An 18,386-nucleotide genomic window follows, 5' to 3' on the forward strand; every position below is an offset into this window, starting at 1 on the left:
TTTAAATGGAATTTCTCTGTGTATTTTTTGCTGTTGGACTTTGTTGATAATATATAAAAATGCTAATGATTTATGTGGATTTATTTTGTATCCTGCAACTTTACTAAAGTTATGAATAGTTTCTAGTAGTTTTTTAGTTGATTCTCTAGGCTTCTCTAAGTATAACATTATATTACCTGCAAAGAGTGATAATTTGGTTTCCTCATTACTCTAATTCCTTTAATCTATTTTTTTTCTTTTATTGCCAAAGCTAACATTTCTAGTACTATATTGAATAGTAATGGTGATAGTGGGCAACCTTGATTCACTCCTGATCTTATTGAAAATGGTTCTAGCTTGTCCCCATTATATATGATGCTTGATGTTGGTTTTAAATAGATGCTACTGATCATTTTAAGGAAAACTCCATTTATTCCTACACTCTCTAGTGTTTTTAATAGGAATGGGTATTGGATTTTATCAAATGTTTTTTTATGCAACTAGTGAGATAATCATATGATTTTTGTTAGTTTGGTTATTGATATAGTCAATTATTTAATAGTTTTCCTACCATTGAACCAGTCCTGCATTCCTGGCATAAATTCTACTTAGTCATAGTGTAACTTTTTTTTTTTTTTAATTTGAGTTTCAAATATTCTCCCTCTGTCCCTCTCTTACCTCCCTCCTCTCTGAGATGGTAAGCAATTTGTTATAGCTTATACATGGGCAATTATTTTAGTTGTTATGAAAGAGGGCACAGACCCAAAGAAAAAATAAACTTGCAAAAAATAAAATGAAAAATAGTATGCTCTGATCTGTATTCAGATTCCATCAATACTTGCTCTAGAGGTAGAAAGCATTTTTTTCATCACATGTCCTTTAGAATTATCTTGGATTATTATATTGCTGAGAATAACTAAGTTATTCACAGTTGAATATTTCTGTGTACCATTTCTGTTATTATATGCAATGTTCTCCTAGCTCTGCTAACTTCACTTTGCATCAGTTCATGTAAATCTTTCTAGGTTTTTCTGAAATCAGTCTGTTTATCATTTTTTATAGCACAATAGTATTCCATCACAATTACATATTACAACTTGTTTAGCCATTTCTTAATTGATAGATATTTCCTTCAATTTCTAATTCTTTGCCACTACAAAGAAGAACTGCTATAATTTTTTTTGTACACATACATCCTCTCTCTCTCTCTTTCTTTCTCTGTCTCTTTCTCTCTCTCTTTTTCTTTCTCTGTCTCTGTCTTTCTGTGTGTGTGTGTGTGTGTCTGTCTATCTGTCTAAACTGATCAGTTTTCAAGTATTTCATTATCTGCATTCTATTCTATCCACTATAATATCTATCTGCATTTCCCTTGTCTTTGACCTACTTGGAGTATATGATTAATACTAGTTCACTTGGTCACTTGTACCTTTGCTTAGTGCTTTTTAAAAATATAACTTCAAATTGTTTTTCAGAATGGTTAGAACAAATCACAGTTCCACCAATAGAATATTAGAATGCCTATATTATAATGCCTACCTTCCCATAATCCTCCAACATTTGTCATGTTTATCTTTTGTCATCTTTACCAAAATGACAAGTCTAAGTTGAAACCTCAAAGTTCATTTAATTTCTTGGTTGTCGTTCAATTGTTTCAGTCATGTCTGATTCTTTGTAATGCTATTTAGAATTTTTGTGGTAAGACACTGAAATGGTTTGCCATTTCCTTCTCCAGCTCATTTTACAGATGAGAAAATTGGGGCAAACAGGGTTAAGTGACTTGGTTAAGATCACACAGCTAGAGAGTGTTTGAGGATGGATTTGAATTCAGGTCTTCCTGACTCCAAGTCTGATATTCTAACTATCGTACCACTTATTTCCCCATTTAATTAATAATTGTCTTATTTTCATTGATTTGGAGCATTCTTTTCTGTGGTTTTTATAGTTTGCATTTCTTCTTTTGACAACAGGTTTGTCCTATTCTTTGATCACTAATCTATGGAAAAGTAACATTTCTCTATATACCTAGAATTTAATATATTCAACAATTTTGCCAGTCAATTTATGTCAGTGAATGTGGTGCCAAACTCCAAACTGAATGAACAAATAATTTGGCAGATACATTTAAATACAGAGAATCTCAAATTATATGTTCTGTAAGCATCTGAAATACAATATGTTCAGAGTATAGTTCAGTTTTTCTTTTCATACTTTTCCATATTCCCAATATTCTTAATGTTATTGCTGGACACTACAGTCACTAACACTTAAAACCTAGAACTTGCTTTTAGAGGCCACAAGGTGCTGCAGTAAATAGGATAGATCAGTTATGACTAAGCTCAAATCTTACCTCAGACACAAATTAGTTGTGACACTAGGCAAGTCACCTAATCTCTCTTTGCCTTAGTTTCGACCTCACTAAAATGGGAACAACAATAGCATCTACTTGTCAAAGTTGTTGTGAAGATCAAATAAGATGATATGTATAAAGAGCTCTATAAATTTTAAAGTAATGGCAATCAATCAACTAACAAATATTAATTAAGTATATGTTTTCTGTACACTATTATATTAGGTGTTGTGAATACAAGGATAAAACAAACTTCTATTACAGAAGAAGAGACAGACAAATTATATGAAGAATGTGACAAGATTCTCTAAACCAGAACAACATATATAGATGCTTGGAGATCAATGTAAAGTTGATCATATAGAACATGGTAAATAATTTGTTGGAAAACATAGTTCCTCATAAGAAATGAAATAAGCCAATTGATAAAGTTCTTCTTATGCACCAGGAACTACTATAATGATACAAATGAAGCAAGCAAGTCAAAGCAAGCAACAAGCTCAAAGAGCTTATAGTCTAATGGGGAAAACAGCATATACTATTTAGAAATCTTCCAAATGCATATAGTATATATAAAAAGATATATACTTTTTTTTTAAGTCAGAAGGCTTTAGAAATGATAGTTATAAACAGCAGCAAATACACACTCCAATGAAACTGACTATATTTTGAAAGAGAATATCTATTTCTAATAATCTTTCTCTCCATCCCAAACAAAGCTTTCATACTAGAGTACTTTAAGATATACATCTATTTTCTCCCCCTAGTCTCCCACTTTAGCAGTTTGCTCAACTTTCAGGGTGGCGGTTTGGGGGGGGCGGGGCGCCCCTGGCACCCGCCTGCTCGAAGTTCTATCCAGTCAAGCAAATGATTAGAGGTCTTGGGGTCAAAACGACCTCAACCTATTCTCAAACTTTCAATGGGTAAGAAGCCCGGCTCGCTGGCTTGGAGCCTAGTAGGCCACTTTTGGTAAGCAGAACTGGCGCTGCAGGATGAACCCAACTTTTATATCAACTGCACCCAGGATTAGTCACTATTTTGATCTTTCCCACACCTACTTCCATATTCAATCCCTCTAATTGATCATAAACTTACAAGATCCTAGCTTTAGAACTGGAAGGGATTCCAGCTTTCTATTTCTTCTCCTGGCTTACTTTTCCTGTGCCTATTCTTTGTTCTTACCATATCTTTCAATCCTTTTATCCCACAGTGGTCTTGAAGGTCATCACTCCCAATTTCACTTCACTTATCTACTTTTCCAAATATTATTCTATAGCTAACAAGGATCATTTTATACTGTCAAATCCCTTGTCCCCTTGTCCAATAAGTACTCATGCCTTGTCAAACTCCTGCTCTGCATTACTTCTGCCATCTATTCACATGGTAATGAATAGAGATATAGGAATTCCTGCAACTATGCTGATATGTCCACTACAAATTTGTTATCTGATATTTACTGAGCCCTTATTGCCTCAAGGTAGTCCTCATTATTCTTCCTTAGTTGGCTTCTACCATATTCCTCTCTCATGCTAATTCAGATCTCTTCTCTTTTGAAGCCTTACCCATTTTACTTATCCTTGGTAGAGTTTATTGACATATTTTGCTTAAAAAAAAAAAAAAAAAAGAAGTCTTCTTTTTCTACTCAATGATCCTTGATACTATCCTCCAGTCTCTTCTTTATTCTAGTCTCTGATGAAGAGTTTGTCAGTTCCTTTATTTATACTCAATTCCAATCCTTTCTCCTTTGGAAAATTGCTCCCCAAATTATTCTCTCTCTTTTTATAATTTTTAATTTTCCCCTATTTAGTGGCTCCTTACAAACATGCAAACAAAGCAAAATAAAACCAGATTGTTTTCTCAAACTGTTCTTTTGTGCCTTTCTTCCTTTATATAGCCAAACTCCTCAAGAAAAAGCCTATTTCTAACTTCTAATTCCTCTTCTTCTGCTAATTTCTCAAGTCTTTATAATCTGAATTTTGACTCTTAAGACCCAAGTGCTTCCTCCAAAAGTTATCAGTGATCTCTGAATTACCAAACTCATTTTCCCAGTCCTCATCTTTCTTGATCTTTCTGAGACATCTGACACTATATTGACCATCTTTTTTTCTTAAATATTCTTTTCCCTCTATTTTCATGAACTTCTTTCTGTTTTCTTCCAACCTATTTCTGTTTGATGCTCCTTCCCATCTTTTGCTGGATCATCATCTTTGTCCCACTCTCATCATCACTTTGTCCCATGAATACAGCTCATTTCTTATTCCTGGGCTCTGTAGCCTTTCTACATGCTTTTTTAGCAATCTCATCAACTCCTTTGGATTTACTTATCATCTCCAGGCAGATGATTTCCAGGATCAATAGGTCTGGTGCTAGTGTCTTACTTAAACTCTAATCCTACATCACCAATTGCCAGTTAAATATGTCCAACTGTCCTGTCGGCATCTCAAACACATCCTTAGTAGAACTTGTCTTTCCCTTTAAGCCTAGTCCTCTTATTTTCCCTATTTCTGTTGAAGTTACCGCCATCCTTCCAATAACCCAGGTTTGCCACCTTGGAGCCAGTCATCCTTGACTTTTCCTTCTCTTTTTTCTCAGTTTTCTGCCCCCATCCAATCTGTTGCTAATTCTTGTCAATTGTACTTGGACAACATCTCTCAACTTCTCTTTACTCATATAGACACTGCCTTAATACATGGTTTCTATCCCTTAAATCTCTTTCTTCCCTCTCCAATCCATACTCCTCACAGTTTCCAAAGTGATATTCATTAAGCATTTCCCTGTTCAAAAAGCTCTGAATGAGATGAGGTGAGATCTTTCAAGACAATTGTGAAAATCGAGTAAGGCTTCATCTACGTCAGAGTTTGAGTAGGCCTGAAGGACTCTGAAGTTCGAGCAAAGGGCATAATTGCCTTCCCCGCCTAATATATCATCTCCTCCCTATTTCAGCTAAATATGGGTAACTATGTACTTATTGGTCAAGTTCAATTTCATGGGTAGATCTCCCGTTTAGAATGTAAGACTCTCAGCCAATGAGGATGAGAGTCAGTGGTGGGAGGGGGCATTTTGCGTTAGGGATTAAAGGTGCTGTCCTGCCCACAGGAGGCTCTTCCTCTGCTCGAGGAGTGGGATGCCCGATTCTCGCGAGAACGTACAATAAACTTTGCTTTTCTCTAGAGATCTCTCCAGCTTTTTTTAAATTAATGGTGACCCCTCATCATTTCCGTACCACACAGTTCCAATGGACTCTCTGTGGCTCCTGGATCAAATGCAAAATCCTATTAGCCTTGAAAGTTCTTCACACTTTGCTTTCCTTCTATCTTTTTACTGCTATTTACACTCTCTTTGGGGATTTAGCATAGTACCTCTCACATAGGAGGCAGTTAATAAATGCTAGTTGACTGAGTGACCCTCCTCAACACCATCCCAAGTCCTGACTTTTCTGACTTCCTAAAATCCCAGTTAAAATTCTAGATGCTATAGTGAAAATGTGCCAGAGTTGTAGTCAAGAAGACTCATCTCGATGTGGTATGGCTTCTAGGGGAGATAGCAATGATTTTGAGGCCTTCTGACCTAGGAGTGCTCTTATCCTAACAATCCTATCTGTCAATAATTGTGGAGGAATATGATGATATTTCTTCCCTTGCATTTTAGGGAAGATGTATTAATAATCCTAAAGCCATCTGATCTAAGAATGTGGTTGTTCTGACATTCTGTCTGTCAATGATTGTAAAAGTCCTCTGGCCTAGGAATGTAATAATATTTCTTCCCTTATATTTTAGGGAAGCTATATTAGTGATTTAAGAGTGCTCTTGTTCTAACAATCTGTCAATGATTTAAAAATCTTCTGTCCTGCAAACTGTCAGATAATCTGTTGGTCAGCAATAACCAGGTTCTTGAGACAATAGTGAATAAAACCACCCCTCAAACTTACCTGAAAGCCATAAAATTAGCAAATAAGTAACCCGAAGCTCTAACCAATTTTGCCCTATAAATCTATCCCACGTGTAGGTCCCTTGCTAATTTCTTTTGGAACTGATTCCACTGCAATTGGTGTTACAATTACAATAAACTTTGCCCTTGACTAGGAAATGGGTTCAAGCCTGCAAATTTTTTTGACACCCACCTCAACAGTCTTACTGAGTTCAAATTTGACTTCAGACCCTCTGTCATTTAAATCTGTTTTCTTCAGTTTTTTCTCGGTAAAATGAGCTGGAGAAGGATATGGCAAACTACTCCAGGATCTGTGCCAGGAAAGCCCTAAATGGGGTAATGAAGATTGGGACTGGACTGAAACAAATGAACAATAAAAAAGTTCTTCCTTCTGAAAGGTCTTTCCCATCTTCCTTCATCTTAGTGCTTTTTCTCTTGAGACTAATTTGTCCTGTGTACATGTTGCTTGTACATAATTGTTTGCATGTTGTCTTCCTCATCAGACTGTGAGCTGCTTGCGGGCAGCAGTTGTTATATTGTTGCCTTTCTTTGTGTCCCGGGGCTGGCACCGCAGTCCCTCTGCCTCAGCTTTTGCAGGACAGTCCTTCCCTCGTGCCTGGAATGCGCTCCCTCCTCACTGCTCACCCTGAGAATCCGGGCTTCTTTTAAGATCTTCCAGTGACAGAAGCCCTGTCCTCACCCCCCCCCCCCATTACTTCCTACTTAGTTTGTACAGATGTGAAGATTACTTTTATACAACATGTTATTTCCCCTAGGAGTAGAACGTAAGTTCCTAGTTTCATTTTTGTCTCAACTTCCTGCGTCACACGTAGTAGATGCTCTTGAATGAATGAATGAACGTTCGTGGGTACTGATGGCTGCTGCTAGGTTTCTAATATGACGTTTAATTTTTTTAAGTGACTGCTTGCCGGTTCCTTTTGGGGGAGGGGGACAGAAAGGAACGAGGTGGACGCGGCAGTAGGGGTGGCGAAGGCTGGAGCTGAGGAGAAGGGAGGAGGAGGGAGAGGGAGGAGCGCCGAGAGCCCGACGGGCTGGGAGCGGGGTTAGGGTTAGGGGGCGGAGGATCCCGCTTCTCGGCGGCAGAGGGCGCCTCTGGCTCCCGTGTCCAGCCTGCTGGGGCTGGAGAGAGGAGACGGAGCGAAAGCTCGAGCGGCTCCTGCCACGTATTCCTCCCCGCCGCTGCGGCAGCTGGAAGCCGAGGTGAGTGCTGTCGGCGGCGGCGCCGGGGGGACCGACCCTCCGGCAGAGCCGGAGGCTTGGGCTAAGGGCAGGCAGGAGGGGGCTGGCCCGGGACCTCTCCCAGTCCTTCTCCCCTCCCGGAGCCCGATCCCGAGCTTGCGACCCCCGGCAGTTCCAGACCCGTCTGCCGCTCTGCCTAGCGGCTGAATTCGGAGCCCCGTGCAGGAAGGAAGGGGCCGAGAGAGGACGCGTTGCCGCCCGTCCCGGCTCAGGAAGTGCGGCCGGGGCCGCCCCGGGAGCAAGCGGGAAGCGGGCAGGGCAGCCGCAGCCGCAGCCGGAGCCGGAGCCCGAGCGTGGCGTAGGGAGGCGGGGGAAAGTTGGGGCGGAGAGGGAGCCCCGAGCGGGCCGGGCTGTGGGGAAGGGGGCTCAGCCTTGGGGAGGGAGGGAGAGGGAGAAGTGGGGAGCTGTGCATGGCCGGAGTGTGGGAGGGGGTCACTTTGGGCTGGACCGGTCGGGACTGGGGAGGGGCGGTAGCAGAGGTCAGGAGCCGGGATCCTCCAGAAGCGTCGAGCTCGGGGAGCGGACTGCAAGTTTGGGGTACGGGGACTGCCGCCCACGCGGGCTCCTACTTACTCCAGGAAGTGACCTTTGGTCGGATTGGGGACTGAGAGGTCTGGGAAGGACAGCTGGGTGCATGGGGAAGCAGACCTCCGATTTCACCGGCTCCCACGGAGCCCACGATCCCTCGGCTTCTGCCGCGTGGGAAGTTTGTCCCAGGCTCAGACCGGATTCCGTCCGTGCTGGACTTGGGGATGTCCGCAGACCCCAAGCAGTGAGGTTGAAAAAGCGCCTTCACCGACAAGGGTCCGGATACTTGTAAAGGAAAAAAGCCAAAAGAGCAGAAGAGAGCGGGCCTCTGAGCAAACTAAGAGCGGGTTAACTATTTATGGTTACCTCTTTTCTTCCCGGTTACCTCTTTTCTTCCCTGTTACCTCGCTGCAAAGTCTCCTCCGGTGCTTAATCCTCCTAGTCTACAGTACTTTATCCTTGGGGAACTTTGAGCCGATTTGAATGGGTCCGACTTATCGGGAGGCTCAGTGTTTAATAGGATTAGATTGCTTGAAAATCTACTCATCTTTCACTTTTTCTGTTATGTCCCTTCACCTTCTGCTGTGGGTAGCCTGGACATCAGGGTCAAAATATTATTTTTAATAAAATTTCCCCTTAACACATTAGCAGATTCCATAACCCAAGAGTTCCTCTTGAAGCTTTCTATTCTAGAATGAGCTTTGGAGTACATTGCAGGTCTGTCCTTTTATCTGTTTATCTTTTTATCTGGTTATTGCAGCAACAAGTGGTTCTGAGGATTTGGATTCTATAAACCTGTTTCATACCTTATGCCAGTAGAGGTGAAAGGTGCTGGCTTTTTTCATTGTGCTGGGGAGAATAATGCAGACTTAGATTCTGGCATTATCTGTGCTTCTCTGGACTAGACACTTAATTGTCTTCTCCATTAGACCTTGAACCCTTTGAGTGAAAGGACCTTCTTTTGCTTCTTTCTGTATCTCCAGCACTTATCACAGTGCCTAGTATGCAAATGCCTAATGGTGCTTCATAAATGATTATTAACTGACTACTTAGTTTCCTCATCTACAAAATGATAGAAAGTCTCTAGGGTCTCTTCCAGTTTCAAATTCATATCATCATGGGGTTGGGATGGGTTCCTAAGAGAAGCTGTGCAATCTCCCTTCTTGGAGAACTTTTAAAAGTGAAACTAGATCAATTGTGCAAATTAAAATCCTGGACTGCTACTGCAAAGAAATGTGGATAGGCTTTAAAGGAAAGTCTGCAGTCAAAAAAGGCTATATAGCAGGAATGGAAAATTCAACCCATAGGATCTCCAGCCATGGCTTTCTGGAGGTTAAGTTTTTCCATTGGTAGTGTCATAGTGGTCTGCCTTAACTGGATTTTATGGCTTTAGATTCTTAATTAGTATAGTGATCCTTGTGACCTCAAACTATGTGTTTTCTTATATATCTCATTTGATTTTCATAACTATAGCATGAGGACAATGGAAAGAAGACCCAATGGAATGTAGGAAGCTAGATTCAAGGTTTGCAATAGCTAGTAAACCTCAGTTTCTCTCTTTGTAAAATGTTGTAGGGCTGGATTTAATGATCCTTCAGATTTTTTCAACTATATGTTTTTTAAAATCCTGTGACATAGGCAGAACAAATATTCCTATTTCCATTTTACCAGTTCCTCTAAAGCAGGGGTCTTCAAACTTTTTAAATAGGGGACCAGTTCACTGTCCCTCAGACTATTGGAGGGCGGGACTATACTAAAAATAAAAACTCACACTCTGTCTCTGCCCCTCAGCCCATTTGCCATAACCCGGTAGACCACATAAATGTCCTCAGTGGTCACATGTGCTGTAGTTTGAGAACCCCTGCTCTAAAGCATCCTAGAAGTTATGACTTGTCTAGAGTTATACAACCACTGGCTGTGGAATTTGAGCCTGAATCTTCTAACACCTACTCTAATTTCTCTTTATACTTTTAACATTTACTTCCCAGGATTGTTGTCACCATAAAATGAGAAAGTACATGCCAAGATTTTGTAAACCTCAAAGATATATGTGTGTGTGTGTGTGTACACAGACACATATAATAGTCATTCAAACACATATACACATATATGCATATATGTAAAGATCTATTCTTTATATGTATGCATATACATATAAGTATATATGTATTATATTGCATGTGTGTGTGTGTATATATATATATATATATATATATTTTTTTTTTTTTTTTTTTTAACATACATACACATGTCATCTACAGTCATCTTCAGTAGTCCTGATCTATAACTGGCCACTGGACCTAGATGGCTCTGGAGGGAAAAGTGAGGTAGGTGATCTTACCCATCCTTTCCTCACTGAAATCCAATTCATTTTGCTTGTCATGGCATCCCCTCCCTGATGTCATGGTCCTCTTGGAGAATACACATGTGAATATATATCAATATAAAAATAGTTACTTTGGCTTATAAACTCCTTGAGGGCAAGAATTTCTTTTGTCTATTTTTGCATCCCCAGTGCTTAGCACAGTGCCCAGCACATAATGGTTGATTTGTTAGCTATTAGGAGAATGGCTAAACATTTATTAAAAATGGAAAGGACGATCTGATCTATAGATACACACAGTTGAAACACACATATAGTATATGTTTAGATAATCTAAAGATTTTGGGTAGGAGGAGGAAACCTCCAATTCTGGACTAAAAAAAACAGTTTAGTTGCTCATGGTGTTGTGATCTTTCCTGAAGGACAAACCCACATGGCTTACAAAGTTCTTTTCAAGTTGAATAATTCTGTGATTCCAGTGAGAGATAGATACCAGTTACCTTTTTTTTACACTCATGCCCGTTTTTTTACCCTTACTTGGACAGTTATGGTCCCTCTGACATCTCTCAACCTCAAATCATCTTTTTCTTATAGGTATACACTGGTGAAAAGCCAGTGTAGTGAAAAGCAAGCAAACAAATAATAATAATAATAATAAAAAGGGCATGAAACATCACTATTCTCCCATCTCCTGAGTGGAAGAAGGAACGGCTGAGATTCAAGTTAGTTTTCCTGATGCTTTTGATGGTGGTTGTTAAGTCACTTTTAAAATAATTACTTTATTTAACCAAATTCATTTCAGTAATCCATTTTTTCTGGCTCTTGGAAATTTCAGTTAGTCCTGCTTTCTTCTGTGTTTTCAAAGAATTATAATCTCTAACTACTTGTTTTTAGTAAATATTTGACTTGTTAATCTAAGTTTTAAAACATTTAATTAATGAAATTTTATTTGATCCTTAGTATTAGAAAATTGATCAGTCAGATAGAAGTGAATGAATAGGTGTGTGTGGGGGGGTGTGTAGTTCAAATTTAAAGGGTAACTAAGATGTCTAAGTTAGGGTTGAACTTGATAGGGATCAGGAAGGATTCAGATACCCCTTCTGACACTCCATGTGACTAGGGGAAAATCCTTTCTCTAGTGGTGACTCCTTATGTGTTAAAATGAAGAGGTTAGATGAGATGACCTCAAGATCTTTCTTTTTGTATTCTAAGATTCCCAGAATAGTGTCATATCATAATAGTCATTAAGGCAGTATTATTTTACTGTTTTCAGAGGAGGCTGTAATGGGACTTTGGGACATATGGTAGCAAATTCTGTTGCCCTGGTAAATGAACCCAATTATTGCCTTAAGCACACAAATGGAAATTTTTGACTTTGTCAATATCTATTTATTCAGTTTTTAAAATCGCATCTTTTATAGGAATGCTTCAGGGTACTGAAAGCTGATGTGTTAATTATAAGTAAAATTTTGCAAAACGACAATCAACAATTTTATCTAACAAAATAGAAAAAAAAACCAACAAAAAACTTGTAGTCTTGGTACTACTGATTGTGGGAAGACTGCATAGCATAAATAGGAGATCTTACATGGTAGAAACAATATATTTTACTCTATAAATCTCCTTCCATGGGTCTACCTTCTAAACTCCATCCTCTACCACCCTTGACAAACCTTTACCCCTCCTTATGGGAATGAGCAAAGATTGTGGCTCAGTCCTTTAGCCTTTGGGCTTTGTTTTTACAGATTGATGTCCAGTCTCTAGTTTTAATAGCTCTTACTATAGGAGGCATCCTGCTGGATGCTAAGAATACTAAGTCAAAAGTAGCATTAATTCCCATGTTGTGCCCCTCACTCCAATTCCCTTTTGGTAGCACTTCACTGATGATTACTTTTGGAAGTACTTACAGATAGTAAATTTCAATTTTCCTTCTAACTCACCACTCCAAACTATGAGTCTGAACCATCTGCAGGGGGCAGGGGAGGCAGAATATGGTAGAGGGTGGAGAGAAAGGGTTAAATTTGACCCAGCAAATTCACTGAACCAATGCTGAGTAGATGCATAGTTGAAGGAAGGCCTCTAACTTCCAGACATATATGTATAAATACAAATATTTAGACACAGGGTACTAGGCATGGAAATAAATACTTTTTCATGATTGTAGAGGGGAATTGGGAAAAGAAGGCGAAATGGATTTCTGCCATGCATAAATAAACTATATCTCTCCCTCTCATTAAATAATTGAATATTTCCTAAATTTGATCTTTAGTCTCTTCATTTTCTGGCTTTTCTATTCCAAAACTCTCCCTGTTCTACTGGAGAGCCTCAGGAGAGAGGAGAAGGGGGAAGATGTGGAGGGGATCAATCCTCAATTGATTATTAAACACCTACTAGGTGCTTAGACCTTGTGCTAGGTACTTGTGGGTACAAAGGAAAAAGGAAGTAGTCCTCTAGGAACTTATATTAGCTCGGAAGTGAAGAGCAAATTTATGGAAAAAAAAGAACATTTATAAGAATGTAAAATCCATGAGAGTAGAAGAGTTTTTGATTTCTTTGTTTCTCCAGTTCTTAACCTAGCACAGGGAACCTTTTAAATGTTTAATAAAATGCTTGATGGTGAATACATATATATTTATGTATATTGTTCATTAGACAAAACATACAAAATTTAACATATATATATATATATATATATATATATATACACAAATATATACAGACACACACATTTATATATATATATATATATATATATACAAATATATACAGACACACACATTTACATATATATATATATATACATATATATATATATATACATATCTATGTGTGAGTATATGTGTGTGTGTGTAAAAAATTGATTTTTTTAGTAGGTGCAAGCCTGAACAATGGAGGGAGGGTGAGTGCTGGATCAGGAAAGATCTGCATTCTTGGTAGTAGGTCTTGAGCTGTACTTGGAAGGAAGGTAAAGATTCTACAAAGCTGGTTGAAGGAGTAAATTCTATATGTGGGGAACAACCTGTGCAAATACATTGATATAGACAAAGAATATCGAGAAAGGTGTTTTGGCTGTAGTGTATGAAGGGGATTGGAAAGGAAAGGAATAAACATTTATTACTCCTGCTATGTGCCAGGCATTGTGCTGAGCATTTCACAAAAATTATTTCATTTGATGTATAATAAGGATAGGAAGTTAGGTTGGAGCAAAGTTGCAGATGATTTTAAATTCCAAACATGGGTTTCTAATTGTATTTACTTCTCTCAGACTTTACCTCATTGTGATTACCTCTGAGTTCTTAATTTATGTGAGTTGAACACAAGTTCTGTTGAGTCTAAATTGGAAAGACTTCAGCTATATATGCTCCATGATAAACTATGTTTGTTGGGCAAGGACTAGATTGGCTACATTGGGAATACTTGACCACAGGGTGATGAATTTTTCCTTTAGGATAACCGTCAGAGACCATGTATAAAGTTATAGAGGGATTAATGAACTATATAAATGGAGGCAGGGTCCCTGTTCAAAAAACACATCTTTGAAATATGGGAGAACCTGGAAAAACTATTTTTATAATAGTACTTTGTTTTTGCTAGCATAGTGGCTTAGGTACTAGTCTTAAACCCTGAAAGACCTGGCTTCAGATTCCACCTTAGATGTGTGATGTCACCTAATCTTTCTTTGTTTCTTTATCTGTAAAATGAATGATTAGGTTATCCTTAGGGTTCTTTTCAGCTCCATATCTGTGATATGATCCTAAACTATATAATCCAAACCAAATTTGAACAACAGTGTAGATTTCAAATTGCTGAAACATTTACATCTTATTTGAGGTTTATAACACTCCCATTATGAGGAGAAGACAGGATAGCTCTTCCCTGGATGCTAGAAAAAAGGGCAGGCAATTGGACAGTAGGAAAAGTAGGGTGGGACATTAGCACCCTTGTAACTTGATAATGCCTTCTTCCTCCAAATCTTTGGCAGATAGAGAATATTTAATAAGTTTCACTAGACCCTGGTGGAGAAATTGGGACCTTCAGAAAGCTGAGGGATAATATTTCTTCTCTTTAAAATGAGGGGGAGGATCTATTCTGGGGTTGTTAACTCTTTTTTGGGGGGTCATTGGACAGGTAGGTGATACATGGGATCAAGTACTGGGTCTGGAATCAAAAACATGGGAATTCATATTCAGGCTTAGCTGCTTGCTAGACAACTGCAAAATGAATTGGAGAAGGAAGTTGCAAACCACTCCAGTGTCTTTTGCTAAGAAAACCTCAAATGGGATCACAAAATCCAACATGACTGAACAACCACTGCTCTTTGGCAGTCTGGTAAAGCTTACAGACCTCTTCTCGGGAATCATTTTTAAATAATTGAAGGGAATGCTAAATTTCAGCTAGAGATTAGTGAAAATAAAGATGTTCCCTTCCCCCTTCTCTCCCCCCCCCCCATTTACATCCACAAATATCAGATTAAGAAACTTTCAAGCAGAGAATCTCAGAGGTCACTTTTAGTTTCAAAATCCTGTGATGGGGAGCCTAGGAAAGGAGTTTACAGGGCTTAGAGGGAGTGAGAAAAAGGAAGAAGGAAGAGTTGAAAGGGCAGTCAGTGCAAGATGAGAAAATATTCCATGGCTGAAATGCCTATTCAAGAACTTTTGTTAAATACTGCTATAATTTCCACCCAGCTCCTATAGCCTTTCTCACAGGGCTTTGAAGTTCTTATGTTAGAGGTAAATTTTGACTACTTTGTGGTGGTATCATAAATGAGTTTCCACAATAAGTATGTATGCTGAAAAGAAAATTAAATTCTACTAGAATGTTTGTTGTGACTGATGTCAGAATTTTGCTGAGAATTTTATTAAGATTCACTTAGTCTGTGAAAAAGTACTTCTTAGTTCTTTGGATATTAATTAGGAAATAGTTAAAAATAAGAAATATCTCTGTTTTGAGATGAGGGTTTGTTCATTTCATCTTGAACCTTCACAACTGGATGTCATTCAGATATAATTTATATTTATGTAGTCAGTTTTGTAGAGTCAGAGAAATAATTTAGCCAATCCCTTTATTTTATGAGGAAGAAACTGAGATTTCTTCCTGAGAAGGGTAAGCAACTTGACTAATGAATTGTTCATCAGAATTTTTCCTTAGATGCCAATCTGACTATATCACTCCCATGCCATAAACTTCAGGGGCCACCATTTATCACTAAAATCAAATGTAATTTCTTCCATTTAGTTCTTAGAGACCTTTGTATGTGACCCCAGATTATCTTTCCAAGTTTCCTCATTATAGATTACTCCCTCTCATAGTTTACAATCCAGCCAAACTGGCCTTTTCTCTATAAGTCAAACACTTCATTCCATCTCTCTCCTACCTTCCTAACATATCTGCAGTGCCCCTCCTCCTCTGCTCTGTCTCTCAGATTTGCTTCCTTTTTTCCTTCTGAAGAGAGTTTAGGAGCCATCTTCAAGATTCCTTTCCAAAGCCTCTCAACTGCTAGTGTCCTCTCTTCCCAAGGATTTGGGCTTAACTATTTTGTATTTATACTCTTTATATTTATTATATATTTTTTTGCTATCTCCTGTATTTCTACTCAAAGCAGGGATTATTAAAAAAAATATTTTTTTATTTTGTACCCTAAGTGCCAAACCCAGTGCCCAGAACATGTTCAATTGTTCAGTCTTGTCTAACTCACATTCAACTCTTTGTGACCACATAGACCAAATCATTTATAGGGTTTTCTTGGCAAAGATACAGGAGTGGCTTGCCATTTTCTTCTTCCATGAATTAAGGCAAAGAGTTGAAGTGATTTGCCTAGCATCACATGTAAATGTTTGAGGCCAGATTTGAACTCAGGGCTTCCTGACTTTAGGTCCAGGACTCTATCCACTAAACCATCTATATGCCTTGTCTGGCACTTAGTAAGTACTTAATTAAAAAAAAAACAAAAACAAAAACAAACAAACAAAAAAAAAAAAACTGTCCCATCTGTCAGATAGTAGGTGCTTTAAAAAAAAAAAAAAAAAAAAAAAAAAAAAAAGGCTTGTTGATTACTTGATTGCATGAGCTAATAAGTGGCAGAGCCCTAGAACATGAATTCTGATTCCAGCTTTCCTTTAATTTTTTCCTTCCTTCTCCCTCCCCCAATATTTTGAAATGACTGTTCAATTTTATTTCACTCTTTGCATTTGACTTAGTTGATTTTACTTCTTATTCGATTGAACCTGGATCAACTTTTATTGTCATTTCTGTCTTGACATTAGGTCCTTGTGGATTTTTTGCATGGATTTCCTTTGGAGACAAGGGCAATTTTTAGTATCCTTTGATTTTTTTTTTTTTTTTTTTTTTGACCCACAGTCTTTGGGATTGCCCCTTGTTCCTTAGCTTCTACTAAATTTTCCCAACTCAGTTCTCCCTGGGTAGCCCCAGACTTTAATTTTTGGTTACCTTTTGAACAGATAGCATCTTGTCATTGCCCTACTAAAGGTGTTCTGGGTTTTGTAAAGCAGGGATCCTTTGTTTTTTTGTTTTTTCTCTTTGTTATAAAAGCTGAACAGTTTGTCTTTACTAGATAATAATCCCTGACTTCTGAGGGATCAGGGAGAATCTTTTTGCCTGTTAAGTGGTAGCCTAGATTCCAGCCTTTTATAGATTCCTATAAAGGCCAATTGGTTATTTTTATGCTTTTCATTGTGTACATTTTTCCCATCCTTAGGGCAGAAAATAGAAGTTTATCATGTTTTAAAAACCTGTTTATTACCAAGACACTATTCTTGCTTGCATATAAAATATATACATATGAAACTAGAAGAGCACTTATCTTCTTTTCATGAGATTCTAGATCTACAAGTGGATCTACAGAAAAGATTATTTATCTCTTGAATCAGGATCAAGGTTTTTTCCCTTTTCTATTTCCTCATATAGAAATTAACCATTGTGGTAAATCTTTCTCAAAGACTTAGGATAGCTAGGACCTACTCAAAGACAGTGAAAGAAATTCCAAGTCTAGGCAAATGGCTGGATTCCTGTTCTTTGTGTTTACTCAGACTAGGTCTGGGGGAAATGTGGATTCACTCTTTTGTTAGACAGGTGACATGGAAATTGAGAAGTCTCTGATTAAGATTTGGGTGCTTAGTGTCTTGCACCTAAAGACTCATTATAGTATTCATTCTCTCATTCATTATTAACCAATTAGTTTTAACTGCCACCCATCTTTCCAAGGTCATATAAGCATTCAATGCATTCCATGAGTTTGGTATTCCAGAGTGCCAGTGACCTTATAAATAACATGCTATCATTATTAATAAATTGATTAATTATCCTAAAATTATGCTTCTTGAACTTTTTAAACCTCACAGAAAGGACTTCAGGGAAGCCATTTTACTTGATGACCCTCACTCATTTTACAATTGAGAGAATTGAATCCTATGAGATTAAGATTATCTCTAAATCACAGAGATAAAAGCATCCAATATAAGATTTAAACTCAGGTCTTTTGATTCTTCCTATTATATCACATGGCTTCCTTTCCTCATCATTGCTGTTTAGGTAGAAAAATCTATTTCAAGATTTTGGATTTACTTTTCTGGGTGTGAAAAGATTCTGGGCTGCTGGCCTAGGTTGAGGTTCTTTGAAAACTTAGCTTCAGGGCTGGCAGCCTTCACTTGGACCTGCTCAAGTTTTTTTCTTTCCCCTCTTGGCATCTTCAAGCATTGGCTTGATTGTCATGTGGAAGATATCTTTAAAATTTTCTTCTGCTCTTTTCTTCTCATCTTTGTGGGGATGGGAACTAATCAATCTAATCAAAGGTAAAATGTGTCTCTGTCCAATAGAAATTTATTTCCATTGTTTACATGTGAATAGGATCAATATCTTTCCTGTTTCATCTACTTCTCCCCTAGGACTTACCTCTCTGTCTTTCAAATAATTTAAAAATTTATTTTATATTTACTTTCTCTACTAAGATTGAATCTCTTTCCTTTCCTCATCCAAGGAAGTGTCCCCCTCCCCACTCCTTTAGGG

At 38.2% G+C, this 18,386-nt stretch overlaps 1 long non-coding RNA gene across 1 annotated transcript in view; it reads left to right on the forward strand.

Annotated features, from left to right (window-relative positions):
* Window positions 1-7,336: 7,336 nt before the first annotated feature.
* LOC141563447 (uncharacterized) overlaps window positions 7,337-18,386 on the forward strand; it is an 89,030-nt gene continuing 77,980 nt past the window's right edge. The window contains exon 1 of the long non-coding RNA XR_012488421.1: window positions 7,337-7,474. This is a non-coding gene — a long non-coding RNA (uncharacterized LOC141563447). The remainder of the gene's footprint in view (window positions 7,475-18,386) is intronic.

This window comes from Sminthopsis crassicaudata, chromosome 3, assembly GCF_048593235.1.
Source record: "Sminthopsis crassicaudata isolate SCR6 chromosome 3, ASM4859323v1, whole genome shotgun sequence".
NCBI classification, from domain to species: Eukaryota; Metazoa; Chordata; class Mammalia; order Dasyuromorphia; family Dasyuridae; genus Sminthopsis; species Sminthopsis crassicaudata.